Genomic DNA, 8,060 nt, shown 5'->3' with positions numbered 1-8,060 from the left:
TAGTTTATGTCTTCATTGACGCCCCTCTTGTCCCTAGCTACATATTCTGTATATGTACAGCCAGTATTAGTTTCAACTTTTTTTTCCCAGTATATAGCCCAGATTCCGCCTGGCCCAGGGATCTATGAATGTAATTTAACTCTAATTGAAGATTCCAAAATTTATAGACCTGTTTCCGTGTGTCAAGAATCTATTATTCTTTTGGCCTGAAATGATAAAAAACATTCACAATCCAATCATTTCTATTCGTCTGGGCTGAACAAAAGTGTTATAATTCCAAATCGATTTGACCTTTCTTGTGCCAATTTTTAGGTGAAACAAAACTGTTTTTCAATTTGCTACTGTGCACAGGGGTTTCCTCGACTCAGGGACTTACGGATACAAGTTTCGAGCTTTTTTGAAAAAAATTATTAGCTTTCTGATCGAACCAACATTTCGGAAACAAAAACTTTTTACTTTTGTAGTATGTACACATGTTTATATTGATTATTTTGCGTTGAGGGCGGCGTAGTGTAAGTCTTTGCCAAAATATTTGCTTTGTTTTTCGTTTATTCATTAGCCTTAAAACTATCCCGTTTAGCTTTGCCTATCTGCATCATTTTTCGTTCTTCATTTTCTTGTACGTTATTTGTAGCCAGTGTGGTCTCAGAACATATATACACATTTTTAGTCGTTATTGCTGATTTAGGACATCTGAAAAATCCATAATACACCTTCTGTGATGCTGTATTTTCAATGTGTGTGCGAATATGGACTAATGGGGAAAAATGAACACTGGAATTCTTTCTTTTCGTCACAATCTAAGGAGATTACTAATCATGAAATTATGCATTAGTAATTTGGAGATTGAAATTTTTGGTTGATTAGGACGAATAGTTATGACATGCAACAACATCTTGCTGGAAACACTGCTATCAGGATTTCATTTTTCTAGATAGCGATGGGATTCGCCAATTTAAATTGAATCTGATCCTTGTGTACCAAAATCATAGAGACAGTGGAACCTTAATCAAAGCTTTTAATAGCCATTATAAGAGATATGCAAGTGTGTGTCTGATTGTCGTAAACATAAACAGGCCGTCGAAAGTTGAGCCGGACCAAATGACAAACTTGAGGGCCCCTAATACTGTTGAGAGTTAGGTTATTTTACTCTGTGGAAGATATTAACTCGGATATTACAGTCGAATGATCTGATTTAGTCTGATACACTGTTGAAGACAAGACCGTATTCAGGGGATTTAAAGAGTTTGAACCCATCCCTCAGAAATGTTTATCTGACTTGTAAAAACATAACAAAAATGAGTATAGAGAAATTTTGGCACGTTTTAATTTTTTTAAACCTCCTGTAAAAATTCTTTAGTAGCCCTCCCCCCCAAAAAAAAACTCGGATACGACCCTGGTTGAAGAATGTAAAAAGCACTATAAATTACGTTTACAGACCCTTTCAGGATCTCAGTCCTAGGTGTCACACCGTAAAGTCAGGATGGTGTACTTGCAGAGGATTTATTTCTTTTTATAAACTAAGCACTCCCAGATTTTCTGCCCCCTTTTAGCTTCGCAGATGAAAGTGCTTCATTTAATTTAAAATCATTTTTTTTTCTCTCAGCAAACATAGAATGCCCCACAAAAATTACGGAACTGTCCACTGAGATAGGACAGTTTTGGAAACCCCCTCCGGGTATTGCTACCCACCAATCGGAGCATTGAAAGAACAAGATTTGAATTCCATCGTAGATATTTGTATTCAGTGCTTGAAACACGCCAACTAATATACAAGTGAGTTGTGTGTGCAAACTGATTCTGCACTATTTTTAGGGAAATTTTGAGATAAACTCACGGTAAGCCTTCAGTGATGTTTTATGTTATTGGTGAATATATTAAGAATCAGTGGTAAAATTCTAGTTGATTGACTTCTTGCTTTCTCAGAAAGGGTTTAGGTTAGGAAAATGAAAATTTCGGGGATGAGTCTAAAGGCTAAAGTATGTCCCAGGAAGGTATTTTGAAGCAACTACCTCCACTCCTTTTCCCTCTAGAGGGCTGACCTTTGATGACCTTTAAAGATATGTGTGTTATAAAAGTGGAACCTTGCAAAATAGATCTTCTGCTTAATTGAAGTACCACAAAATTGTTTTCAGCTTCATAACTTTGCTCAATTCCATTTTATAAGGTTTTAAAGATATGCAAATACACTTCATAAATTTTGAAAAAAAACATTGATATGGCTCAGAAATCTACTCAAATAACAGGAATTGCATTTTCAGAACTAAAGGCAGAGAAAAAGCAACTAGTAGGCCTAACTTAAAATTAAGGTATAATGTTGTTCTGTCAAAATTTCAATAGGTATAGACCTGTCATGTACGCGAATTTCAGGGCCCTCTAGAGGGAGCAGTGGAGGTGGGTACTTTAAAATACCTTCCCGGGACATACTTTAGCCTGTAGACCCATCCCTGAAAATTTATTTTCCTAACCTAAACCCTTTCCGAGATAGCAAGAAGTCAATTAACTAGAATTTTACCGAATCAGTAAGATCTCGCAATTTAGCCTCTCTTTTTGGTAAATTTCTGTTGCAAGCAGGGGCGTAATTTGCTATTGGTTAGGGGGACAACTGTCCTCTCAAACCTCATTTCGTTCCCCAGCTGAAATTCAGTTTCTGCTAAAAACTTGTCAAAACTAAAATAAGCCTGCATAATTCTAGTATCTAGAGAAATAAGTCAGTTTTCTTTAGTATACCTTTGACCTTATGGTAGGCCTACTAAATAGCAAATTTTTCCTTTTTCATTGTCATTTTTGCTTGATTTAGAAAAATTGGCTCCAACTCCCCCCCTCCCTCCAGCATTTGATGATATTACACCACTGACTGTAAGATAGAAACAATAAGAGTATACCACAATAAGAAATATCCCACCCGAATCCCCATTCCGTATTTTTTTCAAATATAATAGTCACTACCGTCTCAATTGTGTTCCAGCCCCCTTCCCTGCAGTGGGTGTGGAGGTAGGAGTCTTGTCTGTGAGCTCTTCTGAACGGAAGACTAGTCTATAATAACTTAATAGTAAGTTATCACTCCCCGTGATCCCAAATAGTGCCAGATATAGCCCTAAACAATAGGCCTATATTTACCCATTATTCTACATTGCTTGAATTATCACGTCTCTTCGTTAAACGAGCTGTTCTTAGCCCGATCTATGGTCTCACGTCATTGTGAAATAAGGAGAACTATTGGATGAATATATTATTTAAAAACATGAATGAATTTGAAGGGAGCATGGAGTCATTAATATAGACTAAAGGCATGTTACAAAGTTCAAGTTTCATTATTAAATAGGAATTCCTTTAGTTTTGTATAGAGCTTAGGGCCACGTCTAGCCCTATTAGGGGGCAAGCAGTTGTCATGTTTTTCTATAGGCTATAATAACGTTTGCTGATTAGCACATGTTGTTGTTTTCTTCGATTGGCTTTTTCAGTAGGCTATTATGAATCAACTATTGATGTGAAATTAGCATACGCGGTTAAAGTTAGCCTATTAATAGGACAGAAATCAGCTAAGAGAAAAAAAAAATATAGGCTAGCTTTAATGCACCTCCATCCATACTTTGAAGGAAACATAGGCTACCCTATAACAAAAAATTAGCATCATTCGATTCCCAGTTCAACACTTTTTCCAAATTTAGAGGTTTCTACTGACAATAGTGTCCCAGCCCTCCTATAGTGGTAAATGCTTCTAAGGATACATGTTTTCAAGATAAAATTAGTATTATTAGATTTCTTATTCTATGCTCTACCCAAATGTCATGGCCACTTTTTTCACAATTTACCCCCCCCCCCTTGATGGTCCCTGTAGCCTTAGGGTACATAAAACATTAGCACAAAACGCTAAAACAGTGAAATCCTAATTTTATAACATGCGTCATTATTATATTACCCAGATAATGTTTCCTTCCATTGTTATCCACATTTTTATGTCATATTTGACTGATATTTTTATCCGACGATTTCACTTAAATCACTTAGGCAGACTGGTTTTCATGGATCAAGAATGCAGGAGACTCGTACAAAAAAAGACATGACAGATCGCAAAATGATAGACAACAAATAAAAGTTTATATAGTACTATATCTGGGACCATTAGGGGGGGGGGGTGTATTGTGAGAATAGTGACCTTGGTATTTGGAAACAGTATAAATGAAGAATCCAATGGCGCTACTTTTGTTTTATTATCATGTTTTAGAAGTTCTCCACCACTAAAGTACCTTATGTTATATACTTATTTCTCATCAACAGTCGGCTCATAGTACAAAATGCATCCAATATGAAAAAACAGCCAATTTTCTTTTACTATCTATGCTTATATCCATTCCCATTAATGGGGTAGAGGCTGGGACACGAATTGTCACGGTAGCGACCCTAACACTTCGAAACTGTGTTATATTTGAAATCGAATACTATTTTGTTATCATAGTGTTTCCTTCAGAATAGAAATGAAGGTGCAGATTACCCCAAAAATTAATGCAAACCCACAAAATCAGTTAAACAAGACCTTCAGGGTGGAGAGGACTGATACGAAATTGGGACGGCAGTAATTATTGTATTTGAAAAAAAAAATGAATGAGAATCGGTATTTTTTTTTTCAATGTTTTATCTGTTTCAGTACGTATATTTATCAAAATTTTAAGATTAGGGGAGGTGAGTAGGTCTTAGCCGAAAGGCTTTATGTACCTAACTATCGCTGTAGTCCTTAAACTGAATGTTTTCTGAATGAACTCAGGAACTGGGTTGTGACATTAACTTATTCCAGGAATAAATAACTACAATATCTGCATGAAGGGACGAAGGTTTTTGTCTGTACGAATATTTGCTCAATGGACAGAATGTCTTATAATTTTTGACTAGCTTATTACACCCCTCTCCCCCGTGAAAATCCTTCAAGTAATGGTGCTAGGGAAATGGTCTAATCATTGAAGATCAAGGGCTATTTACCTGAAAAAACTTCGATGGGAGTGGTTCACTTCACATACCTCCTGATATATATCCTAGTTCCCTTAACCTTCTTTGGTTAGGTTCTGTAATTGGTTTCTAAGCGCATTTCGTATGAGCAGATTTAGGTTTCAAGAGAGAACTTGATTGAAAAAATCAGCATTTCTCACAAAAAATGCTTGTCGAATATCTTAACAGTTTGTAGCCACAAAAGTTCACTTTTATCCTTTTCTCCCAAAAAGGGGTGAGATTAGTCGGTTTAATAGTTTCTATTCTGGTCCTTCTCGATACATTTCAACTAGACAAGGCCATATTCAATTTTCTTTTCTCACAAAGCAAAGTTTCACTTTAAATCAAGGGAGGCCAAAGCACAAACAAAGGCTGAAAATGCAAATCCTAAATATGAAAGTCAGAGTTTGCGGCCTAAAACTCCTCCAAAACACCTGTGAGGGGCTAAGCCGTTACAAAAGAGTTACTTAACAGTCCTTTAAGTCCATAAATCGATACTGTTTATTACATACTTGAACCTGATAAAATTGAAGATCTGTAGCCCCAGTCGGTCCCTTGAACATTAAATTGCACGCCCTTGGCCACAAATGTCAAATATCCAGGCTAATGGTGGGCCAGGCTAATATCTAAATGGCTTTTTCTCCAGTATTTTGTTGAAGTACGGATTTGCTAAGGTTAAAGAAACAATATAAAACAGAACAGATGGCAGATCGCATATCGTGAGGCTAGACTCTCAGCAAGAGAGGAAATTTTTATGAATATCCAAGTTGGGCAGGGATGAGGACTCGTTTTCCACCCTATCATTTTTTAACACTGATGTTTAAATGTGTTTGTTAAAACTGGTTTTTCGATACACGTGGTCGCTACCAACACATAGATAGCTAAATAACAATAATAATTGAAATATATAGAAAAGGAAATTATTACCTCACCTGTAATTGCACCTGCCCCAGGATACGGTGGAAGAATCCTCGTTATTACAACCTGTTTCAAATGAATTGAGGACTTCTAACTGGACAACCAGTTCAGAGAGACTTCCATAAGGGACAGTGGGAATAGAAAAGAAGTTGTCATTCTTTTCCTTGACCCCAGGAAATATTCAGTTGTTCGGGATCAAATATCTACAGTTTACAGGTGTGTTTACAGTTTTCTCAGGGGGCTAGCCAAAGTGGTGAAAATGGGATGTATACCATTAGAATTGATTAGTTTTATCTCGTGAAAGGTCTTCATATGGTGTTTCCATATTGATTTGACAACTACGCAGGAGGTGGATATATAATGTTTTAAACAAACGCAATGAAAATGGCATGCCAAGTAACAGGCACGTACGGAAGGGCGGGATTTTGGGTCTTCCCTCCTTGATATCTCGATGCTGTCACAGTTTTTATCATTTTATCTACACATCTAAGATAGTTTCCAGTTTTTTTTTGTTTTTTTTTTCACCCGGTCCAAGGAATGAAATCCCACTTGTCTTTCTTCCGCATAGGGTCACATCCTATATTACTATACTTACTCTGAGTTGTTAAGAAATGTTTCTTTTCGTGGTAAATTACAAGGTCTTTGATTTATATCTTAGCCCTTTGCTATGAAGAAAACATTTGAAGCCATTTAGGTTTTTCCTTGTCGATAGTAATCTAGCCACACCCCTTTTAAGACTTTCGACATATCATTTTTTTCTCATGCCAGGAAGACGCCAATCCAACTTTTGCGACTTTTTCACAGTTGCTTTGACGAAGTGAGGGGGCTCAGTCTTTGGGCCCTTGTCCCCAAAATATAAAAGGTGCTTAAACTGCTTTGAATCATATAATAGATATTGAGGTCAAGCATGTATTAAGGGGGCCATTTCCTGACAATTCCTTAAATAGTTTCTGTATAAATTTTGTTTTACGTTTATTAATCCCCCTCCAAAGAAAATCCTGCTTACATGCCTGATCAAGGTTTTGCAAATAGTTTGCTACTTTTGACACCACTTTAAATTTACCCGTGTTTTACATTATTCAGTAACATTTAATATGATTGGAGGTTTTTCGGTTGAATCCAATATTCAAAATAACCATCTAGAAGCATGGTACACAGAAATTTCTGGCTGGCTGAGCAGGGGAGTAGCCAGAATTTTTTTGGAAAGGTCTAACGCACTTTGGGATGGTTCAACGAAGAAAATGTATGTGTTGCACTGTTCACAAGTCAATTGGAGGAAGTTCGGAAACGCAATGAGATCGTTCAATGTTCGTTTCGATTTTAATGGACGAATCACCCGGATGAATTTCTAGGACAGTCTTCTGGTTTTTACTGTTTATATATTCGAGTATGGATGGCAATCTTATGTGTATTTATAATGGTGTGATGACAAACGATTAACAAACTATTCACTATAAATAAAGTTTTCAGTAATGTTTACGTGGCACTTTAGCCTTTGATAGCCACTCTCTTATTTATACAGCTTCTGTCGGTATGAAGTTAAGCTTGTTTGTTTGTTTTAATTTCGGTTCCTATCAGTGGCGGATCCAGAGGGCGGGGAGACCCCGGTCCTGAAGATTTTTTCTGGTGCCCTCATTCTTTGTTTTTTGTTTTTCACTTTTAGAATAATTGTGTCAGTTTGGTCAATTATAGGCACCCTTGTCACATTGCCCTCCCCCAAAATTTTGCTTATTGGTGGCCTTGTCACATTGCCCCTTTTTCGAAGGTTTAGCTCTAGATCCGCCCCTGATTCCTATTAAGTTGAACCTATCGCAGAGATGTCAATCAGTAAATGGCGAATTTGGTGTCGGGAAGGAAGGGGAGGTAGAGGAGTCAAACAGCCTCGTTGCTTCCGATCGTAGGGTACAATCAGGGATCCAATCACCAGAATGTACACCGACTATCGACGTTTTACACAAAGATGCGAGGTGCTGGTCGACACGCACCAAGGGGATGTTGGACAAAAGTCGTGACTTCAAATATTTCATAGATTTATCTGGGATTAGTAGCCTCTATGGTAGCTAGCCGAGGAAATAATAAAAATTCAGAAGTCCTGAGATTTACTTGGATCTTAATGGACAGGTACCTAGATCCAAAGAGACTTTCTTCAATAAACGTTA

At 37.1% G+C, this 8,060-nt stretch overlaps 1 protein-coding gene across 7 annotated transcripts in view; it reads left to right on the top strand.

Moving 5' to 3' along the window:
• Nucleotides 1–1,737: 1,737 nt before the first annotated feature.
• LOC136036110 (transcription factor Zelda-like) overlaps nucleotides 1,738–8,060 on the top strand; it is a 35,549-nt gene continuing 29,226 nt past the window's right edge. For all 7 annotated transcript variants that reach the window (XM_065718119.1, XM_065718116.1, XM_065718118.1 and 4 more), the window contains exon 1: nucleotides 1,738–1,838. The gene's annotated coding sequence lies outside the window, so the exon portion shown is untranslated. The remainder of the gene's footprint in view (nucleotides 1,839–8,060) is intronic.

This window comes from Artemia franciscana, chromosome 15 (assembly GCF_032884065.1).
Source record: "Artemia franciscana chromosome 15, ASM3288406v1, whole genome shotgun sequence".
In the NCBI taxonomy this organism is placed as follows: domain Eukaryota; kingdom Metazoa; phylum Arthropoda; class Branchiopoda; order Anostraca; family Artemiidae; genus Artemia; species Artemia franciscana.
Note: the sequence above shows the minus strand (reverse complement) of the source record. Positions and strands in the feature narration are given on the sequence as shown.